The sequence below is a fragment of the Carettochelys insculpta genome, chromosome 31, assembly GCF_033958435.1.
Source record: "Carettochelys insculpta isolate YL-2023 chromosome 31, ASM3395843v1, whole genome shotgun sequence".
In the NCBI taxonomy this organism is placed as follows: Eukaryota; Metazoa; Chordata; order Testudines; family Carettochelyidae; genus Carettochelys; species Carettochelys insculpta.
This window is the reverse complement of record NC_134167.1, coordinates 3,099,529-3,124,539: the sequence shown is the minus strand read 5'-3', so window position 1 is coordinate 3,124,539 and position 25,011 is coordinate 3,099,529.

The following is a 25,011-nucleotide window of genomic DNA, read 5'->3' as shown; positions in this document are numbered from 1 at the left end:
CAGTGCCAGCAACTTGTTCCAATTAAAATCTCACAGATTCGCTTTGGTTATTTCAATCCTGAATCCCAAGTGGGGCAAAGGCAGTGGAAGTGGTGTATTTAAGAGGATTCAGCAGTGCCTTGATTTTATAGCTCTTCCATTCTGTTTTATTCGTCTTTGCCCCCTTCTCTCTCTCAGTTCTGGGAATCTTTTTAAACAACTTGATGCCATCATTTGGGCCCTGACATATAGATAAGGCTGGAAAAGGGTAGTATTGGATAGGAAAAAAGGGGTCTCTGATTCAGCAGGCCAGGTCTGTGATTCAAAAGTTTCCTGATTTGTGGAAGTCTTCATAGGTGTTATCACTACTACTAATGGGAAGACTCTGTCTGATGGAACGGTGTGTGTGTCTGTTAAATGAAAGCTTTGTTCAGATTTTGAGCATTTTTTTTTTTAATTTTAAAATAAATTTGAAGGAAATTTCAACACAGCCATTTTGGACTGATCAATCAAAACCTTTTGTTTAAAAAAAAAGTCAGTGTTTGATCTTTGCAAATATTTTTTAATCAAATAAATTTAGAATAACTGACAGGCATTTGCAAAATATTTTGCTGTGGCTAAATGTGTATCTTTCTCATGAAAAAAATTGTCCAAAAGTTTCACCCAGCTCATCTCTTAACTTTCCTCAGTTTAAATGTGGGCAAAGTCAGCTTCTAAACTCCGGGAAGTGTTTGCTGTGGAGATCAGAATACTTAGACTAGGAATCCATGCAGTTGAGTCCTGCTCAACTGCATATTCTCAGGGGTAACTAAGATGGCTTCTCTCCCTTTTTGCTCCAGTCCCTATTCTGGTACCATCTGAAGGGTCTCTGGAAGCTGCCAGAGTCTGAAGTGCAGATTAGGCCAGGCTCTTATTGTCTCAGCTTGTGCCCAGAGGTCTTTGACCCTGAGGGGCCATTGGAGTAGCTGGGAATAGGTGGAATGCAGCAGTGCTGCTGCCATGAGCCGTTCCCACAGCCATACCCCTTCTTCCCATGCCATGCTCCTGTGCTCCAGGCTGACCAGTGATGTTACATTGATGAAATGAGATGAGAGTCAGACCCATCCCAGTCTGCTTAGGCTGAGCATTAGAGACACTTGTTGTGACTTCGGGCCACAACTCTGTTTCCTTCCAAAGTCAGAACATCAGGCCTTGAAGAGGTGATGGCATCTGCCTCAGCGTATTGCTTCACTAACATCCAAGGTACACAGACATACCCAGGCAGACCCACCAATGGGGAAGGCGGGGGCAATTGCCCCAGGACCCAGTGATTCCAAGGGATCTGGAGCTCCTGGCCACTGCTCCTGCTATTGTGGTGGCGGCAGCAGCCAGAGCCCCAGGCCCCTCTGAATTGCCCCCGGAGCGCCATTTTGTACGCTCCATATAGTTCTGAGGGCTGGGGAGGAGTGCATCGCAGGCTGGGTGGCACTAAGGGTTGACTGCCATTGGCCCCGCGCCTTCTGCACTCAGCCTGTCCCTTTGCAAGAGCAGAGCTGCCTCCACCCCCCGCCCGCCACCACACACACCTTGCCTATGGTGGCTGTTGGCTGCTGTTGACCCAGACCCTCCCGGAGGTCCACTGAAGCCTAGGCCACCTCCAGCTTGAGGCCCCTAGCCCTAATAAAAATAAAATATGGGGAAACATGAAAACAAAATAAGGCACCCCTTCCCTAAAAAAATGAGACATAATTTGTATTTTTTTTCATTTAACAAATGCTTTTCTAGCCTTTTTATGTGCAATAATTAAATGCATTTGCCCCAAAAACCAAATTGCTTCATCTAGACCGGGGTGGGCAAAAATTTGTGATGGGGGGGCACTCTAAGAGTTTGGTAAGTGGTCAAGGGCCGTACTTTTCTATGAAGGGGGGCTGGGACAGAGTTTGGGGTAAGAGGCTGGGGCAGGTGAGAGTGGAGGGCCTGGAAGGGTGTTTGGATGGGGATTGGGATGCAGAAACCAGGAAGGGGTTGGGTGCATAAGAGGATTCTGGCTTGAGTACGTAGGAGGGGATGCATGGTCAGAGGGAGTTGGTGTGCAGGAGGGGAGGGGTGTGCCAAAGGAAGGCTGTGGCCAGGAGGCACTTACCTAAGCAGCTCCCAGCCAGCAGCGCACTCAGGCAGGCTTCTAGTGTTGCTAGCAGCCCTAGACAACTCCATGTGGCTCTCTGTGCTTCAGGGAGTCTTCATGTGCTACCCTCATCCCCAGCAAAATCTCTCAGTTCCTATTGCCTGGAAACTGGCCAATGGGAGCTGAAAAATTGTGCTACACTTGTGTGGCTCCCAGCATAATTTGAAGTGGATCTTACCCATGAAAGCTCATGGCCTAATAAATTTCTTAGCCTTTAAGGTGCTGCAGGACTGCTTGTTATAGCTAAAACTGGTGTAGTTATGTCTATCAGAGCATATATCTCAGGGCAGACTGCACAGACATATCCTCAGAAGAGGTTGCCTGTCAATGCTACTGTCTACATATTGCTGAGAGTGACTGGGAATGAGACCAACATTGCCTGTAAGCTGTGTGCTTGTATGACCACTCAGGAGAGACTCAAACACTGCCCAACTAATTAGCAGCTAGGTTTGTATTTCTACTGGTGGTGCACACTTCCACACAGAAAAAATATTCTGCACATGGATGGAAAAGATGAGAGATCCTTGAGAACTTTGAGACCCTCAATATAAACAGAAGATAGTACTGCTGATATATGAAGCGACTGTCATATATTTCATGACACCAGGTACCCGGGATTAATTTATAAATCAGCCATAAACGTGTGGTACCTCAGGAGGTATTTTGGCTGTTTTATTCTTAAAGAAAACATTAATTACTGCTGCCATAAATTAAGTATAAAAGTCATTTCTGGCCCCATCCAGATCCAAAGCCTTTGTGCAGAGCAAAATACCCAATTATCTCCAAGGCTGACTCTGCCTTTGGAGCCTTGCTATTCATGGGAAGCAGGAGGAACACTATAAATCTGACAGAGTTAGCATGGGAGTAAATCAAATTATACAGCTGAAAGAGCTTTGAAGAGCGAGATTCTGAACCACGCAATGATTTATTAGCTTGGAGATGAAGCGGGGTGGAGAAGTTTCGATTCTTCCTGCGATACACAGCTTGACTCTCATTTAAGATGAATGCATCCAACAGTGTGGTGTTGCACAAACCATCCATGGTCACTTTAGGCATGGGGCTATATTCTGGCTCTATGAAACTAAGCCATGTGGAGGGTAGAGATCCAAAGTCTAATGATGGCAAAAGGAGGTTGCTCTGTAGTCCCTGCTATGTCTGATCATCAGTAGCATTTGCTGCCTCAGATTGCCAGTGAGTCAGATTCCCATTGGTTTTTGCCTACATTAGAAAAAGTGGTTGTGTGCTGGGGTCAGGCTTTGAGCAAGCATGAGCCAATTTTTCTAATGCCAACGCAGGGACACTTGTTTAGGCTGAGTTTTAGCCACTATCTCCCAAGTTCATTTTTGTCATTTTTCATTTTGTCATTTTTGTGATAATGAATCACTTTTGTCCCTCTTCCTCTGGGCAGAATCGCCAGTGCTGAAAGTCTCAGGAGATGCAATGCAGAATCTAGCCTTGCACTAAGAGCCTTATCTCCGCACATCCACCTCACAACTCCCCTATATGAAACCAGTGGATGCAGAGGACACTCAGGGTCACCCTGCAATGCTGAGCACATTGATGGGCCAAGTCTTAAATCCCCAGTTTTTAGCCCACATTTTTCTATTTTCTGTTTTTTTAATATGACCTCAGGGTTTTGTTTTTCTTTTAAATCATTTAAACATAGCCTGCCTGGCACTGCTTTTATCACTAACAATGCATTAAGCAGGAAATGAACTTGGGAGATAATGATTCACATAATCTTAGATAATCAGAAATAAACTAGCTGTTATTGCAGATGAATCTCCTGACTAGAATTTTTAGATGGAATATGTAGTTTTAAAATAGATATGTGGAATTAAGTAATTTCAGTGAGACCTTATTAATTCTGAGCTCTCTCTTCATAGAATCACAGAAGCGTACGGGGAAGAGGGGACAAAGGGGCAGTTGCTCTGGAGCCTGATGATGCAAAGGATTCCAAGGCTACCAACCACTGCTGCTGTTACTGCTACCCTGGGCCCCTTAAATCACTGCGGGAGTGACACTCTGCACACTGTATGGTTCTGAAGACAGGGGGGCAGGGCCCAGCACCACAGTTCAGGCAGCGCTGAGGACTGGCTGTCTCTTGCCCTGCCCCTTCTGCCCAAAGCCCTGCCCCTTGTGGGGGCATGGAGCTGCCCCACCCTTGCCCGTGGAAGCTGTTGGCCCCTGGACCTAGTCCATCACCCACTAAGACAGAACTGCTTCACCCCAGACAATCCTCGTTTGTCCAGCCTGTTCTTTTGAACCTCCAGGGATGGGCTTTCGCACCCTCCCTTGGAAGCCTATTCCAGCAGTTAGCTACTCTCAGTGTCAGAAAGCTTTTCCTGATCTTTAGCCTAAGCTTAGCTTTGTTGCAGATTAAGCAGTACTTGTCTTCAGAGGATGTGAAAAACCTTGCTGTTCAGGACAGATATGGAGCTTGGGTTCAGCTTCAGCCCTGGGTCCCAGCAAGTCTAATGCTTGCCCTGGTGACGCCATTAAACTGGGTGCCTGACCCACAGTTTGCGAACTACTGATTTAGAACTTACTCGGTGGATGCTTTAAATTATGTGGAATTCCCTCAGGGACTGCTTTGCAGACCTACGATCTAACAACACACACACACACACAGTCTGCCCACCTCCTGACCCATCCCCTGTTCCTCTCTGCTCTGCCCCCTCACCATTGAGGTCTGCTCTGGTCCTGGCACATTATACCAGTTTTGTAGCACTTGATGATTCCCCTTCGTCATGCGGAGTATTGCTTAAGGGAGGCTTTCTAATTGCTTTGCACTGCCTCTGGCCTGAGTGTACAGACCATGCATAAAAGGAGTTCAAAGGAAAGAGCCTGCATATGCAAAAAGCTAACCAACTCAAACCCAGGCAAACCAATGGACAAATAGGTTACTGCTACAAGCTCAGAAAGATACACCTTCCAACAGCCATTTCGCCTCCTAAACACTATCATCGTTCTTTGGGACATGTTAGAAAAAGTAGCCAAAATACTCAGCAATAAAGAAACATTTAATCTTGCATAAAATCGTAACTGCATATCAAAATTCCATAGTCCCATCTCAATAAGGCCTCGCATTTTAACATTTCATCTACTTTCAATTAAAGGAGCTTAGCATATTTTAAGGATGAATGTCACCTTATCCTAAATATCTGTAATTGGTTTTCAGAAAAATACTTGCGATTCCTCAGCAGTTAGGCATATAATCACCAGCCTTAAGGAAAACTGAGAGTTTAATTGCTTTGTAAGACAGTAACATGCAAAAGAAAAAAAGAAAAAGAAAACCAGAAACCATTTGGAATGAATTAAACTCTGGCACAATGGAAGATATTCCATTAAATTAACCTGGGAACCAAAACCAGCAACTACTGACATGGAGTGTTACTGAAACTGAAAAATCTAGTTTGTTCATGAGCCACTCTGTAAGGTATCACCATCCCCATCATAAGATGTGCACTTACTTGAGAGGAAATACAATCTGCTGATTAGATCGGGGACTCCAGGTCAGAAGTTCTGAGCTCTTCTGCTTACTTCAATTCTCTGTACCTCAGTTTCTTCAAATGTTAAAATGCAGCTAATAGAGATTGTGAAATCTCTGCATTTAAATATGAAGTGGGTTTTTTTTCTGTGCCAAACAAATGTTTGGTCCTATTTTTTATTTTTGACATTTTCCTTGTGTTCTGAAGAACAAAATGGGAAACCAAAAACTAACAAACATTTTGAATCAAGTTTTTGGCTCTGGAAAAAAAAACAAAAAAACAAAACCAACCTTTTTAACACAAAACATTGGCAAAAGTTATTGAATTTTCTTTTTGATTTTTAATTTAAAAACCAACTTTTCACATTTTGGTTAAAAAGAACCTGAAAAATTGGCACAGGAAGTTATGACAACAACAAAACAAAATATTTTCTAAGTTTCCCAGGAAACCGTTAACCAGCTCTAATAATATTGGCTACCAAACCCCCAAAGCACTATGAGGTTTAACTTCTTAAATGCTTTGAGACCCTCAAAGAAAACGTAACAGTAAGGTTAAAAAAAAATGTGAAAATACCGGAATCTAAAAAGCCAGCATGTTTAAAATACAAGCTGCAGCTCTAAGCAGTGAGTTACAGAATCATGAGCTGCTTTTGTTGAGGGAAGATGAACAAAAGGCAGGACAAAAACACACTGAGTCCTGATTCTCTATTGGCTTGCACTTTGTGCAATCATTTAACCCCATACACAGTTCCAAATCAGGAAGACAGCACTTTGTATGTACTCTGCACTAGTATAAACAATTCATCAAGGTGTATGACCATGGAGAATTTGGCCTATGAAATTCTGTTCTGCTACAGTTTTAGAGAACGGTGGCTCATTTAGGGCCTGAACCAAAGTCCACTGACATCAGCAGACACATTTTATTGAGTTCACTAGGCTTTTCAGAATGCAGACTGCACAGTTACTATTCCATCTCTTTGAAGTTCTCTCATCACTACTCAAAACACGTCTTGACCCGCTGGATTCTGCATGCGCTTACATGGCACAAAGCCTGGACTGTAAGGGTGGTGTACTCTAGTACCAGTGTGGCCACCAGAAAACTTGAAAATTAGGTATATCCCTCAGAACTGAGGATGTGTGTATGAAAAAGCTGCTGCAGATACATAACTACAACCAACGTTCCCTGTAAGCTGAGAGCTTGGGCAGTCACCCAGGAGAAACTCAGGTGCTGTACAGCTGATGAGCAGCACCCCCAGCCAGCAGCATGTGTTTCTAGTGGTGGTGCACATCTGTGCATGTCTTAGTGCACAGAACAAAATTTATTCTGACCACCGATGGCAAAGGCGAGAGGGAACCTGGGCAATAATTGCGCCTTTTACCCATTGTTTGTTTGCAGTGTCTATTCAGATTCAAAGTTCTTCAGGGCTTGGACAGTCTTGTACTATATGTATGTGCAGGGTCGAGCACAGTGAAGCCCCATCTTGGTTTTGGCCTCAAGATAGTACCATGCTATAGTTAATAAGTACAGCAACCATATCAGATAATTGTTCTGTAAGGGATTAACTTTCCGTTTCAGGTTTTGTTCTGGTAACCAAAAAATATCAACGTGTGCAAATAAACAATATCCAATCAAATCTGATATCTTCAAACATACTACAGCCATCATAGGCACATTTTACTTAAATACAAATGCTATTTGCCGGTCTTCCCCTCACCCTGCCCCCACCATGAGAAAGAGGCATATTGACTTAATCTAAGGATTATGAAAAGGAAAATATTCACATTGGTTCATAAGTTTACAGAAGAGAAAGGAAAGAAAACACAAGCCTGGGTCTGAAGAACATTTAGCTATATGGCAGCCACAGCATATGCTAATTTAAACAGTAATAGCTTTCATATGAGCAAATATCTGTCCAATTTAGTTTAATGAATGGTGGGAGAAGGGAAAAATGGGCGCTATGTAATTTATGCATGTGTGCACAGCCATATAAGCATACATATAGTAGGTATATATTTATATTTTACTATGTGTTTGTGGCTCTAGCTATGTCATGGATGTGTATAGGTACACACACACGTCTGCTTAGAAATATACATACACCCATACAAGTATATCTACCACACACAGTACTGCCATTTCATACATAGACTGACACTTACGGCAATAAGCGAATGCTTGTTGGTGCAGATAGAAATATTTTATATTGAGCATTTGAATATACATGTATATGTAATATATGGCTGTTCACTGAGCTTGGCAATTAGCAAACATTTTGTTACCATTCAAGGTAACATTGTCAGTGCGCAATCCAATTCAATAAAGTCCTCCCCAACTGGTCTTTATATAGTCCTTTTTACGTGAACCTGACCAACGCTCTGTGGATGCATGCGTGGAATTTGGCCTTACGATCAGCTTAAAGAAGACCCAGGTGATGGGCCAAAACGTGGGTAACGAGCCATCTATCAGCGTGCTAGATTACGAACTGGAAGTCGTCCATGAGTTCATGTACCTAGGCTCGACGATCTCGGACAACTTGTCACTTGATAGCTAGATCAACAAGCACATTGGAAAAGCCGCCACAACGTTCTCCAGGCTGATGAAGAGAGCATGGGCTAACAATAAGCTCACTGTACACACCAAGGTGCAGGTCTACACAGCCTGTGTTTTGAGCACACTGCTGGATGCCAGTGAAACATGGACTTTGCGCTCAACACAAGAGCAGCAGCTCAACATATTCCACATGCACTACCTTAGGCGCATACTCGGTATCTCATGGCAGGACAAGGTCCCCAATAGTGCAGTGCCTGAGAGGGCAGGCATCGCCTCCGTGTTCACCCTTCTCAAACAGAGGCGTATGCGCTGTCTGGGCCATGTCTCATGCATGACGGATGGCTGAATACCGAAGGACCTCCTCTTCGGAGAACTGGCATCTGGAAAGAGGCCGAAAGGGCGACCTAAATTGCGCTACAAGGACACATGCAAGCGTGAGCTCAGCCCTCTCTCTATCAGTGTGAACACCTGGCATTCGCTCGCCTCAGACAGGCATGTCTGGAAACGGAGTGAAGGAAGCTCTTGTTCTGTATGAAACTACCTTGGTGAAGGAAGCGGAAGACAGGAGAGCCCTCAGGAAGATCCATGTCCATGATACCAGAGTGACATCTGCCTACTGCTGCTCACAGCGCGGAAAGGACTGCCACTCCCGGATTGGATTGCACCGCCACAGAAGACGCTGCTCGAATCAGTCCAACTGGGGAGCAAACTCATGATCCCTCGGGGTCAAAGGATACCTACAATGAATGAATGACCAACAGTCGATCTTGATTGATTGTTTACGTTTGACCAATCATCGTTAGCCATGGTTTCTTTGCAAGATCTTTTTCTATTGTCTCTTCATCTTATGGGCCCAATCGAATGTATATATAAAACAAACGTGATTTATAAAATACAGTGTTCAAGTTGCTCTAAACATTATGTTGGACAAATGGGAAGAAAATTGGGCACGTGTACATGAACATCAAACGGCGGTTAAATGACATTACCCTTTATCCTTGATCGCATAGCATGAAGGTAACAGTGGCCATAAATTTGATTTTAACAATATGGAAGTTATAGGGCAATCAGACCTTAGACAAAGAAGGGAGTTTTTAGAAGCATAGGTTTCGGATAATGATTCAATCAACCGGCATGTTGATTTGGATCCGGTGTTTGAGCCCATGAGATTGAGAGATAATAGGAAAAGATCTTGCAAGGAAACCATGGCTAACAATGATTGGCCAAAGGTAAACAATCAATCAGTCAAGATCAACTACTGGTCAGGTTCACACAAAAAGGACCATATAAAGAGCAGTTGGGAAGGACTTTATTGAACCGAATTGTGCACTGACAATATTATCTCAAATGGTAATGAAATGTTTACAATTTAATTGCCAAGCTCAGCGAACAGCCGAATATTAAATGGAATCTCCTGAGCTACCAATTTTCTCCTCTATTTTAAAACATGTGTATTTATATACAGACATGAGTGAATATTTTGTATCTATGGCTGTGTCTACACTAGCCCAAAACTTCGAAACGGCCATTTCGAAGTTTACTGATGAAGCGCTGAAATACATATTCAGTGCCTCATTAGCATGCGGGCAGCCATGGCACTTCGAAATTGATGAGGCTCGCCACCATGCGGCTCGTCCAGACGGGGCTCCTTTTCGAAAGGACCCCGGCTACTTCGAAGTCCCCTTATTCCCATCTGCTCATAGGAATGAGGGACTTCGAAGTAGCCAGGGTCCTTTCGAAAAGGAGTCCCGTCTGGATGAGCCGTGCAGTGGCGAGCCGCAGCAATTTTGAAGTGCCGCGGCTGCCTGCATGCTAATGAGGCCCTGAATATGCATTTCAGCGCTTCATTAGTAAACTTCGAAATGGCCATTTGCTTTTCGTGTAGACATAGCCCATATGTGAGAAAGCTCTCTTAAAAAGCATGTTTTCTCACATACTCTTCATGCCACTTCAGCTGCCAAAAATGACAGTCATCCACTCAACAGTGTGTCCAAGGCACTCTTGGACCTATTTTTCTTAACCACAAAATAAGTGCATTATGAACCAAAACGTCTCATCTCCTGCCAAGCACATTTAAAAAGAACACGAAAGGAAAATTAAAGAAATGTAACCTGTAAATTAATAACAATGAAAAGAACAAGCAGGATGAGATGAACAGTGACAGAAGTTATTCTGGTGTATAGAGCAAAGGCCTACCTAGGAAACAGAGATTCTGGTACTAGATCTGCCAAAAACTTCTTAAAAACTTTGTGCCTCAGTTTTCTTATCACTAAAATGGAAATATCTCTTATGTGCCTCACAGAGGCATTATGCAGCTTAAATTGTTTGTAAAAGCCTTGGCTGCCCTTAGAATTTAGACTGTTTAGGGCAGGGACGATTGACTGCTTTAATTAGAGCAGTGGCTTGCAAATGGTGCCTCCATCTTGCTGGAACCCCAGTCAGACCCATAATAAATATGATGAAGAGAAGAAGGAATGTGCTTTGAAATGCAGTAAAGTATTCATGTGTGTACACACACACACACACACACACACACACACACACACACACACACAGTGTGCATGCACTGGTGTAAATCCATTTCCCATCAGGGCTGGCAATGGATTTTGCCAAGCCTTGGGCAAAGGGATGGGGGGTGATGTTAGGCTCCAGGTCCCTCCCAGAGGGCCAGAATGGGCAGGGCTGGAGGCTAGCCTCCCCAACCCAGCCCTCAGCACCGCCCAGACCGTGCCCAGGTAGGAATCTACAGTGATTTAAAGAGCCCAAGACTCCTTCCTCCGTTGCTGCTGTGGTAGCAGTGATGGCAGCCAGGAGCCTGGGGCCCTTTGAAATCACCAGGCCCTATGGCAGCAGCCCTGCTTCCTATTAATGCCAATAGAATTATGCCAATTTTGACAAGCTGAGGTTCTGGCACTCTTTTTTAAACAGACAGTATTTTGATCCCTTGGCTGACAGCAAGTAGTACTTTACCTCTGGTGCAGTTCCATTGATTCTAACGGTACGTGTGCAGAGTAATCGACTTCATAATACAAGTAGGTGAAACAGAATGTGACTGACAACATACTAAGTATCTGGAAATGTTTTGCGTTCAGGTTTTTTAGCTCGCACCCTCTATGTTAAACGAGTAAATTAACCTGGCAATTGTGATTTTTCCATGCTACTTCCTTTCATCATTTGACTTATTTTAAGCATAACATATAACATGGCCACATGTTTTTAAATGAAAAGATACTTGAAGCTATATTCCCCTTCAGTTGGTGCTTGGTTGGGGTCTTGCTTAGACCAGAGTTAATCCAAAGTTACTCCACTGGAGTAAAAATGGTATGAGATCAGAATCAAGCCTCAATACCACACACTTCCATACTGTGGCTTAATTGAAAAGGCCCTTTCCCATCTCTGATGTGTACAATCCTCTGACATTTTAAAACAAAACACACCATCCCATGGCTTCAGTTGTGGAGAACGGGAACCCTGCCATTCATAATACTGTGCTCATCTTTCCACTTACAAGACAATAGCACACTAAGTCCATGCAGCTAGCCAAAAGAAAAATTGACATGCATCCCTTCCAAACGGCCACCAGTATGAAGACTTTCTATCTTTTAGGTTACAGCTGGGCCTTAAGATTCTCACTACAGCTAGATGGGAGAGAATTTTTCAGCAAAACCTTTTCCCATCTGAAATGCTCATTCATCAAAACCAAAACCATTTATGGGGTAGAGTGGGTTTTGGCAACTTTCCCATTGTGAAAAAGAAAAATGGAAAGTTTCACAACTATTGAAAAGTCTCACTTTGACATTTCCTAAACGTAAAGTTGACTTTTGTGGTCAGAATGGCTTTTTGTTTGAAAATGTAAGGTAATTTATATTAAAATATGTAAAAAAAAATCAAAACTGAAACATAACATTTTGAAATGATTGCAACAAAACATTTAAATTGACCTGGACTGGAGGGCAATTTTTTTCTTTTTCTTTCAGAATTTTGGATTCACCACATTGTTAAGATTTCAACTTTTTATTCTAGTTCAGGATAGGGAAAAGTCTGACATCTCAAAAACCCTCAAGGGTTGTGCATGGAGGGGAGAGGTCAAAATGTTTCCTGTACATCTCTCATTAATCACAACATAATTATCACTCAGTCTGTGGATGAAGATGGAGAAAAGATGGAAAGTCCTTTTATACTGATACTACTAAAACCACGCACAAGGGTGCAATACTGGAGTAATGGATTAGTCAGTTAAGACCAAATGGTCTAACCATGTCCTTGGCCTACTTATCTGCTAGTTAATTATCACTTTTCCTCTTGTTGTGTCTCACCTTGGCTGCAAGAGCCAATGCTCTGATTGCTACCTCCATTTATAAAGATTAGCTAATCCAATCAAAGATCAGAAGCCATGTGTGATAAAGTAGTAGTAACCTGGAACAGACATACGTTCATTTCATGGAGACTAGCTTGTAGTAACTGGGGAGGATGTCTTGCTCAATGGCTTAATTAGGTCAGAGGCTGACAAGCTAATGACAGCTAATCACCTCATCAGCTGGGACTAACACCAGGAAGTCAGTACGAGGTGAGAGAGACAGGATCTCAGGACAGTGAGATCTGACCCTCTCCTTTTCTGCAGGATGAATTGGGGGCAGGGAGGAGTTCACTTCCAGTTGCATGTTGCTGCACTACTGTGTGCTGGTGAACTGGTGGCAAGGACCCAGTGAACACCACACTGGGGCTTATAAGCCTGGAAGCATCCAGTTGTGGTGGGAGCCTCTTCACCATAGCCTGTGACTTGAGTGTCCATTTACACTGGTGAGTTCTCTGGATACAAGCAATATAAATAATCTCTTTGGCTGCTTCTACACTTGCCCCCTCCTGTTGGAGGGGGCATGGTAATGAGGCAGGTTGAACCAGACTAATGAGGCGCTGATATGCATATTCAGCACCTCAGTAGCATCATGGCACCTGCACGAATTTCGAAGTGCAGACTTTGAAATGCAGACTGGCAGTGCAGATGCAGGCAGCTCTGAAATAAGCCCCCCACTTTGACAGTCCCTTACTCCTAATTAGTTTTGTGAGAAGTTAACATGAAAGTTTCTCTCATCAACTTCCCTCTGTGAGGAAAGCCTAATAAGTAGATCTTAGATACATCAATTCCAGCTATGCAACTGTTATAGCTGAAATTGCATATCTAGGATAAACTTTCAGGTCTAGTGTAGAACTGCCCATAGCTATTGCATAACCACCCCTAGAAAAAGCTTAAGAAATACTGAGTGCAGGTCTGACTTGTACTGCGTCTTCAGGCACGGGATCTCTTCTTTGTACTGCCCAATAACCAGATATTGCACCATCTACATCATATGCTAACCAAAGCAGTGCTGAGAAGGCAAGAAATCCACCTTGCATGCCAGCCTTAGGGAAACATCATGAGAATTTGCTAGTCCAGGAACAAAATAGGCGTGCTTGTGCTTGACTATGGGAACAGATATTATCACAACACAAAACAAGCTCTTGATATTGTACTCGCCTATACAAAGAAACTCCTTACTCTGGCTCAGCATTTGTGTACGGCTGGTTTGTGCTGTATGCTTTCCCTTAGTGAGAGGCTGGTTAAAAATGTAAATAAATCTAACATGGATATTTATGGGAACATGACACAAGAGTACACTTGAGGTCAAAGGTGGGGGTTGGCAGAGCCCAATAACCTTACAGAATTCAGTGTGCTTTGGATCAGGCACCGAGCAAACAACCTTTCAAAGCAGTAAGAATGCTGTAATGAAGTAGCTAATGGTGTGTTTAAAATTACCCTCTACTGGATGCAATTAGAATTGCTCAAGTGTGTGTCACAGGCCCTCGAGAGTCATGAATCTACTGTGGCTCAGATAATGAAAGTTTTTGAGATCTTAGGATCTTGGCTCTATCCCTACTGCCACAATAGCGTGACCATGCTGCGGAACAGTGACAAACTTGAAGTCCTAAGTGTCTATGAACACACTTAAAAACCTTCTACTTCTACAGAGCCCTCTACCACAGTATCTCAGAGTGCCTTAAAAAAGCAATGGATCCAGTACTGAATGCCACAATAAGGCAAGCTCCCACTGATGTCAGTAACTCTTCTGCAAAATACTTTCCTCACAGCTTTCATGCATGGCAATTTGATGGCTGCCACCCCAATACAGGGTCAGCTGACAGATTTACTGCCAAACTCAACTGGTACAAAATTACATTCAAGCTCCATAATAAAGGAAACTCTGGGTGCCTGCTGCTCCATGCTTTTACAGAGATTGTTGTCATTTGCTCCTCCGCACAGGGAGCACGAAGTACTGCCACTCTGCTTGGGAAGGGTTTTATGTGGGTGTAGATGAGCACCCAAGGAAGCGGTGAACCATTTTTTTTCCTAAGTGTGTGCACCCCTGTACCTGTGATACAACTGCTCCCTCCCTGGGTATATGTAAATCACTAGTTAATAAATAAGAAACAACATGTCACTCAAGAAACTACAGTACAGCTCCTGAGTTCTGTAGGATAAGTGAAACGTTTTTTATTGTGACCAGTTTCATCTGGGAGCAATTTTATACCAGCCCAAGACAGAATGCACCTGTGCTGCCATTCCAGGATCCCTTTTACCTTTCTCTCTTAAACAGACTCTCTCACAAACTGGCCATGAGTGACTCCTGCCTGGAGAAAGTATATGCAAGGAATAGTTCCTAATGGTACCATGAAGGTTAGGGGCTTGCAAACTGAAACAGGATTGAAACAGCAGCTTCCTATTTCACTGAGGCAAGACGCACACAATTATGCTACTGGTAACATGCAGACAACTTGGGAAGCTGATTGCATTTCCATCCATGGAAAATGCACCAACTGTAATAAATGCAAAGCGTTTAGTACAGTGCATTTGTTATATCAGTATCTAGACGATCAGTGTGAGACTCTGTCTTATTCCCTACATAATAAAGTAGCAGTGCTTTGTATTTTAAGACTGCCACATACACATGGAGAGTTATTTTACAAGCTGATTGTGGCTCAGATCCAGCACTGAAGATGATGGCCTTGAAACTACCTCACACTCTCTTTCAGGTAGACCCCAAACTGAGCAGAATGAGCATTTGTATTCGCAAGTATATTTTAAAAACTGGCCAGGACTGAAACTTTACACCCAAATCCCCTCTGTGTTATGAAAGGGGTAGAGTTTTGAATCGCCAGCTCCAGCCACGTCTCCCCTACTGATTTGACTCTGGGTAGAATCCAAACTTGGGAGGGGTTTGCTTTCCTCTTCCAGTCTGGATGCCATTTGACCTTGGGAGAATATCGTATTTCACAAATTTCCAACCCCTTGGGCCAAGAACAACTAACAAGATTTCAGCACTGGCTAATCTGATCCTCATATCAGTTCCTGGTTGGACATTTAACTTGGGATCTAGAATCTGATCTGGAGAAAGGTATGGGAGGAAGAAAGAGGTCAGAGCCTGAATTACATTTCCCTTCTCTGGACCACAATACCAGCCCCTATTCTGCAGCTGCATCCAGCTTTACTAGCATATATAACATCTTCTAGTGTTGTTGAGAACCTGAGAAGTTCTTCATTCTGCTCTTCCCATTTTTGAAGCCACAATTCCTTCCCTTTCTTACAAGTGATTCAGAAACAGAAACCCTATTTACAAACTAAGGAATCACGTAACCGTTTGGTTAGGTTGATACACATTTTCCACATCTCCTATAAGTTACAAACTTAGAAAAGTGCTTTTTGGCACATATAGAAGAAAACAGTGGAAAAAATGGTATTTTATCACACTTATCCCCACAACATTGCAGGTGAACTCCCATTTAGCCACTAAGAAAGGAAGCCCACTTTACAGCAACGTGAATGACGTGTCCTTCAGGATTAACATTCTACTTAATCATAGAACTGGAAAGGACATTGGAGCGGTCATCATGTCCAATCCCTGCACTCATGGCAGGACCAAGCACCATTTAGAACATCCCTGACAGGTGTTTGTCTAACTTGCTCTTACAACTCTCCAATGATGGAGATCCCACAACCTCTCTAAACAATTTATTCCAGTGCTTAACCACCCTGACAGTTAGGAAGTTTTTCTAATGTCTAATCAAAACCTCCCTTGCTGCAATTTAAGTCAATTGCCTCTTGTCTTATCATCAGGGATTAAGGAAAATAATTTCTTTTTCCTCTGTGTAACAACTCTAAGTACTTGAAAGTGGCTATATCCCTTCTCAGACTTCTTAATGTCTGGATTCTGAGCTTCAAGCAATGATATTTCACATTAATACTGCACCTTCGATCCCAAGCACTTAAGCTAAGCCCTCCTACTGTATCCACCTACAAAGAGTTATGAATGGGCAGATCCCTGAAGAGACCCTCAGACAATGCCAGTGCTTTGCAGACCCCTATTGATACAAATGGGGCTCTGTGCCAGTGCAACATTCATAAAGAAACGGACAAGGCAGAAATAGTGTCACTTCTGGGGAGGGAGAAGGCAACAACCAATCAGAACATTGGGAGTGGGGGCAATGCTGGCCAATGACCTGCTCTGTGACTCTGGGCAACATCAGTAGCAGTATCTCAGTTTCCTTATCTGTAAAAGAAGAAGAATTCTACTTTCTACCTCACAAGGGTGTTGGTGGTCTCTGTTTCTGACATGAACCCTTACTTCTAATAGAGATTTCTTGCTTGTTGGAGGACTGGGGCTCTGGACAGGGAGGAAGGTAGGTTAGAGAGATCTGCCACTGGAAAGCAAAAGGAAACTGAAGAGCTACCAAGATCTAATTTCCACCAGAATAATTCTCCACAAGCTGTGTAAACTCTTGCTCGTTGAACTAATATAAAAATAGGTTTTTTCCTTCAGAGAGACATGCTTGTGATAATAGCGATGAGCGATCTGGGATCAGTCAGACAACCCAAAAATGATTAATAAGAACATGGAGTTGAGAGAAGCACCCAAAAATCTTCACACTTCTCTGAGCTATCAGGAGCTCTCAGAATCAGCAAGGCTGAGCTAGAAATCACAGTGGGACAGAGATTTGGGTAGATTTAACTGCCTGCAGTTCCAATCCAAGGCTGAAAAATACAGAAGGGAAAGAGCTGGGCTTTGTTTCTGCTCTCACTTGGCACAGTGGAAATAGCATTTCCAGGAGCACAGATAATTCCACTAAGAACCAGAGGGTACACCTACACAACAGCTGCTGTAACATGGTTCAAAAAAGAACTGTAAGTTCAGAGGACAGGTCCATCAACGGCGATTCAGCCAGACTGGGCAGGGATGGTGCCCCTAGCCTCTCTTTGCCAGAATGGGTGACAGGCAATGGATCACTTGAGAATTCCCTGATCTGTTCATTCCCTCTGGGGCACCTGGCATTGGCTGCTGTCTAAAGGCAGAAAGTTGGGCGAGATGGACCTTTGGTCTGACTCAATGTGGCTGTTCTTGGGTCTTACTCACCTCTCTGAGAGGCGGTCACTAGGTTGACAGTAGAATCCTTCCAACGACCTATCGACATCCAGGGGGTCCAACAGCCACTGTGGGCCCAGGTCAAGTTTGTGGGGGGTTGGGGGTGGAATGCTGCACCTCTGGAAGGAATGAGGCCTTAGGCAATCTCAGCCTTCAACACCAGCCCCCAGCCCTTATAGCTGTGTAGAGTGGCACTACAGTGGCAATATCAAAGGAGCCCAAGGTACCAGCCACCACTGCCACGCCAGGAATTCCAGACCTCTGCATTTCCCTGTTTCCCCTGTCCCCATTGGCTGGGCTGGCTGTGGCACATCACTGAGAGAAGAAGCTAGACTGAGCTGAGTTTTATGTATAGATCAGGCCTGAGCACTGCTTTAACAGGGACAGGGCAGATGCTGTCTGTAGTTGGAGAACCTCATACTCCTGTCCATCAAATAATATGGTCTTATGCATTTTGTTATTTAAATGTGTGGGACTCAGGTGAAGGGAACTCCCCTGGGGATGAATGCCAGACAGCAGTAGCAGTGCTCTGCATTAGTCTAGAATGCCATTTGGGTTGAGTCAAGCCTCTACACCAATAGCTGACAGACGTGCCTGTGTATTAGTACCACTGCACCCAGGAACTCCAGTCACTGATGAGGGCTCTGCTTTGCTTGGTCCTGTGCTTACACAGAGGGTCTCCCAGACCTAGCTACTTCAGGGTATTAAGGCATCTAATTATCCTAGTGCCCAATGCTTTTGAGGATCTGTGCTTTAGCCTTTAATACTGTGGTGTCCAAACACACTAGCCCCATGTGACTGCTTGGCCAGGTGAGTGTGGCTAGCTGGCTTGAACAATAAATATTTTCAGAATAGCATGGCTCATTTGCTATAGCAATAGCCACTGTAGCAATTGCTGCTTCAGAACTGGTTGGACATCATGGCTTTAATGAGTGAGGCCAGAGTTCTTGCCTTGTGTGTGATAAAGATCAACCTTCAATGACTAAAAGATCTGGTGGACATGCAGAAGGCTTGCTCCATGACCTAAAATGTTAGATTTGCTCAAACATGTCACTTAAAAGTATTCAGCCAGCACTAAAGTTTGGTCAATACTTCGCACAATGAGGCCACAGCCTGACTGAAGTCCAGGCACTCTTACGATATGAGTATTAGATAATAGCAAAAACAGCTGAATAGCCCAGTAGTGACAAAATGCAACTGGAAGTTCGAGGATGCTTGAGAGAATTTTGGAAAGGAGCTCTAGCTGAGGAACAATGAGGTGGAGGGTGCAGTTACATTTGGGAAGAGCATTACCTGCATGAACAAAATAAAAAATGAAAATCTAGTTTTGTCTTATGAACTGGCAAAGATCCAACTCTCCCTTGTTTCAGTGCCCTTTGTCCTTAAGTGCCAGTCAACTCATCTACAATCGATCAGCTCCTGTGCTTCACAACTAAAATCTGCTCGGTGCTAGATACAAAACACATTGACACATGGCCCCAGATTTGACAGCTAATCCAGTTATTCCACACAAGCTCTTTAGGAGAGAGAATTACTCAGTGCATTCATCTTATCATCTGTGGCAGATGACATACACCTTTAAAATGTTTCTTAATTCAATCACTGCAACATTTTCACTGAGCTACAGCAGGACAGATCTACCACTAGGTACCTTGGCAAAGTTCTATCCATTTCTAGGCAGAGAATACGGCCCGACTCTTCCCTCTCCTGCTCAAGCCATGCCTAGCTCTTGTATTAGCACCTCATGAGTGGCCATTACATACCAGTAAGGCTAGGTCTACACTTACCAAAAACTTCAAAATAGCCCCATGCTAATGGCCAAATTGAATAATACTAATGAGACACAAATGCATATTCAGTGCCTCATTAGCATGCCACTGGCCACAGCACTTCAAAATTGCTGCGTTTCGGTGATGAGCCCATAGGGGTAAGGGGATTTCAGTGTTGGTGGGGTCCTTTTGAAAAGGACCCCCCCGTAGATGAGCCATGCAGGAGCAAAACTTAGCAATTTCAAAGTGCTGCGGCCAATGGCATGTTAATGAGGTGCTGAATATGCATTTCAGTGCCTCATTAGTATTATTCAGTTTGGCCATTAGCATGGGGCTATTCTGAAGTTTTTGTTAAGTGTAGACACAGCCTAAGCATTAAAGTGGATCCATTGTTTAGTGTTTCAATATTGCAATGACATTTTCCTTGCGGCAGTCCATGGCAAGGTGCACAGATAGGGGGTTTTTGGAACAAAGTCAGGGGAAGACTGTAAAGACCATAGACAACAGGATGTCTGAGGATAACCAGTTTTGACGGACAGGGGAGACAGCTCCTGGAAACAGGAAAGCCTAATTAGCTGCTTGCATTGGCCACTGTAGTGGAAGTGGCAGGGGCAGGTACACCATATGTCAGTGTACCTGGGGCAAACAGAACCCACAGAGCTAACCCAGATAAAGAACTAGAGCTCTGATTATCTAACATTCTCGGGGAACAATGCAAAGCCTTCATAAAAATGGGACTTTTTTGGTGTTCCCTAAATGCAGATTTCAAAGAGCATTGACTTGTTCTCTGATGCATAAGTAGTTGCCAAGGACAGCTGGGTCAGCGGGATTTCACTATGTAACTGATTACTCTAAAAATCAAAAACCTTATGGACTTAAGAGAACTTGATCCAGTAGACTGGACCCATTTTTTAGCTCATTAATAGGGCAATCCAGTAGATCTGGGTTCTATTCCCAGCTCTGCCCTGGCAGGCTGAGTAATTATGGGCAAGTCATGCTGTTTCTTTGTGCCTGTTCCCCCCTCACCATATGTCTGTCAACCCATTGGACTGTAGGCTCTCTAGGCCAGGTACTGTTCCTTACTATGTGGTTGTATGACTGCCTAATGTGATGGGGCTCTAGTTTTTGCTCTGATGTTTAGGAGCTATTTATAAAATAATCAAGTATTAGCCACCAATAATAAACAAATGAATATTGAAGTGAAAGCCTTGCATCTGGAGTTGTTCATTCTGTCATGAACACTTTGCAAACCTCTGCTACAGACTAGTGGTATAGTTAGCTATCGTGTAATTTTGTGTCTATCTAGCTGTGTGTATCCAATGGCTTCAAAGCAGTAATTAACACAAGCCATTCAACAACGCTAATGCATTCACTGCTCTTTGTGAAATGAGCTTGGGGATCTCAGCTGTTGATACCAATGGAGTTTCCATACAAAGCCCCCTACTGCTGTTAGTGCCTATGGACACCCAGGGACTTTAGTCTCGGTGGAGGAGACAAAGAACAAATAACTATAAAGCCAGAGGCCCTGATTCATTGGTCTGTTATTCCAGCTGCATGCTGGCATAGCTGCCTGGGAATCCACTGGGAATGTCTCTTCCTGTGTAATTTACCAGTTCATATCAAGGGCCCATGTGTCACCAATGAAACAGTTAAAATGGAATCCCACTGCAGAATCCATGAAGTGCTGTAACAGAATCCAGGCTGTGCTAGAATCATCATCTTGAAACTGAAGTAATGCAACTATGACTCAGGCTTCAAATTCTGAGGTCTAGAGCTCAGGCCCCTGAGTCAGCCATGAGGCACCTTAACAGTCCAGCCAAGCAAACCTTACACTGTTCTGTCCGTGCATACGCTGAAAACTCCACTTTCCCAGGTGATAGTTCAGCAACCTTACAATGCCAAACTCACTTTCATCTCTTCCCTCTAATTTCTTTGAGTCTACAGAATGCCCTTTACACTGATTGTAGCATCTTTTGTTACCTGGCTATATGGTTGCATGGTTTAGTGGGAACAGAAGCCAGAAGTAGATTCTATTGGCTACCCATAGCCTTGCCTACACTACCATGGGCCATCAACCTAAGTTGTGTGACTTCAGCTATGTGAATAAGTAGCTCAAGTCAACATACTTAGGTCTGAATACCAGGAAATCCTCACCAAGATGAATCAACAGCTGGTGCTCTCCCTTTGATTCTGCTTACTCTTCTCATTTTTGTGGTGTACCAGAGTCGACAGGATGGTGCTTGGTGGTTGATTTAGAGTCTAAATTAGACACAATAAATCAGCTCCCTGTTGATCACTGCCCATCAGTCAGGCCGATAGTGAAGATGTGTCACAAGACACTGAACAGTCAGACTGACTGTAGCTGGCCAGCACAGAGTCCTTCTGGTGTCAAACTCCAAAAGCGAAAAGCTGAAGGAGCTGCACCTAAATGACCCTTTTCCCAACATAGGAGAAAATCCTGGAAAAGGAAAGTATGTGTCAGGGGCATATCCGGTCTCTGAGCAACTGAGTCCGTGTTGGCACTAAACAGAGCAGTCCCTAGGCTACTCCAACTCATAGTGGAGCCTGTAAGTGCAGAATCAGGTTCCTGATGACCTTCTCCTTAGGTTATATTCATTTTTGTAAACAAAAACACCATTCTTATTAAATAGTCTCAGAGGAAGAGCCATGTTAGTCTGTAGCTTCACAAACAGCCACCAGTCCCTGTAGCACCTTAAAGACAAACACATTTATTAGGTATTGGAAATTAAATTGATCAGAAGAAGCGGGTCTGCCCCACAAAAGCTCATCACTGAATAAATCATTTTGTTAGTCTTTGAAGCGCTACATTTCTGCTACTTTGTTTCATTGGAGTACAGACAAACATGGCTCTCTCTCTGTTACATTGATTAGGTAATGACTTTCAAGGATAAGACTCACTTTGTTACCAAATGTTTTTTTTGTTCGAGGCAGTCTTGGAAATCTCCTATCTTCCTTCCCCTGCCTTAAATACCTCTGCAGTAAACAATCTCCTGGAATGACGACAAATTAAAGGGATGAAATATTAAAAAAATGACACTTTTCTATGCAGGATCATAAACAGAAGGGAAGTGCATGAAACTGGTTAACATTTCCTTTTACAAACCACTTGGTCTTTCACACTTATCTGACAGTTGAGTATTTTTATTTAGTATTTTTAGACAACTGAGCTCTTATTTACAGAGAAATAATTTCGCTTGTAAATCCCATCTTTTCAGGGGTATTGTTCATTTTACATCTGACAATCCCAGCCTGGCTATGTGGAGCTTTTAGTGCTGACATATTGGCCCCTTAATGTCAGCTGGCTAATCGCACTCTGAGGAAGAAAAAGATGCAGACATTTTAGATGTGTTGAGACTGTGGTTCTCAAGGCATTGGTATGTGAAGCCTGCAATTGTATTTCTGTGATCATGTCAGTGGCTGGGGCTCTAAAAGAGCAAAAAACTGATGGATTGAAAAACCCTTTGAGAATATTTAATTCCATGGAAAGGAAATGCACAAAATAATGTATTTAGTTTAGCTTTTTATTATATGCCCATGGTAAAAATATCTGTGTTGTTGGATACAGTGTTAAACAAAAGCTGAAATAATCTCAACTCAGTGGGCCCAAGATACCAGCCATTCTTGCAACCCACATCATAAAATTGAGACAATAAGTAATAATGGGGTGTAGGTTAAAAACGACCGAGGTCAAACTGACCTCAGCTGGAAAACCTTACCCTCTGAGCCTGACCATCTTACACGCTGAGGGCACGTCTCATCATTTTGGTGACTTAAAAGGGACTGAGAGGAAAATAATCAATACTCTCTTTAAGGTCATCTTACATTGCCAGGGTATTACCGAGTGCCCCGAGCTAATTAAAACCAGGCCCTGAGTCTTCAGAGCACCTACTGAGCAACTCCTGAGAAACGGAGCTCTATATACAAGGTATTATGGTTCCAAGCAATCTTGTTCAGTATGGAACCTGGGAGCAGGCAAGACAGATGAATCTTGAAGAGGGTAATATCATTGATATTGTTAAGAGTGCCCATGCAGAAAAAGCCATATACATGCAGTCTTATATGATTTAGTTTAGACTGAAGGAAAACAGAAACAAGAAAGAACTAATATATGTCCCCATGAAAGAGTGCAGTGTTGACACACCTCTTTCTGAAAAACAGGCTACAGCAAGAGCACAAAGAAAGAGGATGCTTGCCACTGAATGCAAGGGAAAGCTCTTAGAAATGGAGAGGGGCTATATGCAGAAAATAAAAGGCATCATAGGTTGATATGACTAAGTATGTCACAGGCATAGTTCACTAAGCTTTTTGTGAGTGACAAAACTGTGAATCATTATTATTTGTTGAATAGTAACAGAGATAGCTGTGGTAGTCTGTATTCTACCAAAAACAAAAACCAGCCATACAGCACTTTAAAGACTAACAAAATTATTAAGTGATGTGGGTCTGTCCCATGAAAACTCATCACCTAATAAATGTTGTTAGTCTTTGAAGTGCTACATGACTGCTCTTTTATTTTGATGCTATTATTTGTGTTACTGTAGCACTTAGGAACTGCATAAATATTAACAAAGATAGTCCCTGCACTAGAAAGCTTCCCATCTAAGTACGACACTATAGACAATGGTTGGATACAAGCATAGGCAGGAACACAAAGAAACTACGAGGCTATATTGGGAAGCACGTACAAGAGTGGTGACAGCAAATCAGCAAATCTAACCTGGCATCACAGCAGAGAACTGACTCGTCTCTTGGTAACAGAAGGCCAGAAAGAATCACCACGATAATCTAGAAATCATCACTGATTATTCATATCCAGGGCATTATATCTTACCAAGCTGGGAGGTGTTATAAGCACTTATGAAGCAGAATTAAAATTCAAAAACAACCTTGACAAATTGGACAATTGGTCTGAAATCAACAAAAAGAAGTTGAACACACACAGCTGCAAAGTACTGTGCACTACTAACGACCCACTTAGGAAGGAAAAATAAAATGCACAGCTATGAAATTGGATCCAACTGTGTGGTAGCCCACGAATCCTTTTCTGTGGTCCTATTGGGGATCACAAATTGACGATGAGTTAACAACATGATGCAGCTTCAAAAAACACTCATGTGCTTTGGTGTAAATTAACACCATGTCACATGTAAGACAAGGAGGTAACTATCCTGTCCTGTTCAGCACTGGTGTGGTCACAGCTGAAATATGATGTTCAAATCTGTGGCCTAGACATTTAGAAAGATACAAACTGAATTAAGACAAGGCAGCAGCTGAGGAATCCTGTACCATAGGGAATGTTATCTGTTCCACTGTGTATGGGGGGGTGGGAGGGGTAGTCTGCAGCAGAGAGAACTGGGAATATAGTGCAATGCTTTCCCACAATCCTAGGCAGCAGAATACTTCCCTAGGATCCACTATGAATTGGATAAGTTTAAGCAGCCCTGAGACTGCTCTAATTTGTGCAAAGGCCAAATCCAAAAATTAGGGGACAGGCAAGAATAAAGCCACTTATCCACCAGTGTCAGAACAGTGCTCGATGTATGGCATATGGCCCAAGACATGTTCACAGACTATAGCCAGATCAC